The sequence below is a fragment of the Meleagris gallopavo genome, chromosome 2, assembly GCF_000146605.3.
Source record: "Meleagris gallopavo isolate NT-WF06-2002-E0010 breed Aviagen turkey brand Nicholas breeding stock chromosome 2, Turkey_5.1, whole genome shotgun sequence".
Taxonomy (NCBI): domain Eukaryota; kingdom Metazoa; phylum Chordata; class Aves; order Galliformes; family Phasianidae; genus Meleagris; species Meleagris gallopavo.
The window spans coordinates 71,566,640-71,567,250 of NC_015012.2; positions in this window are offsets into that span (position 1 = coordinate 71,566,640).

Sequence of the window (611 nt, forward strand, 5' to 3'; positions counted from 1 at the left end):
TCAAGAATTGACTGTGTTGGAGGCCGAGATAAGCCTCACTGGTAAGGACTGGCAAAAACATCCTATTGTAACTGGCCCAGGGGCTCCATGTATACTAGGTATCGATTACCTCAGAAGGAGGCATTTCAAGGATCCTAAGGGGTATCAATGGGCCTTTGAGATAGCTGCTATGGACACAGACAACATTAAGCAGCTGTCTGTTTTGCCTGGCCTATCAGAAGATCCGTCTGTTGTGGGGTTGCTGCAAGTAAAAGAGCAACAGGTATCGATTGCCACAAAAACGGTGCACAGACGGCAGTACCGAACCAACAGGGATTCCTTGCTCCCCATTCATAAGTTGATTCGTCAACTAGAGGGTCAGGGAGTGATCAGCAAAACTCACTCACCCTTTAACAGTCCCATATGGCCAGTGCGTAAAGCCAGTGTAGAATGGAGACTGACGGTGGACTACCATGGCCTGAATGAAGTCACACCCCCACTGAGTGCTGCTGTGCCGGACATGTTAGAGCTCCAATATGAACTAGAGTCAAAGGCAGCCAAATGGTATGCCACCATTGACATTGCTAACGCCTTCTTTCCATTCCTTTGGCTGAAGATGTAGGCCACAGTTT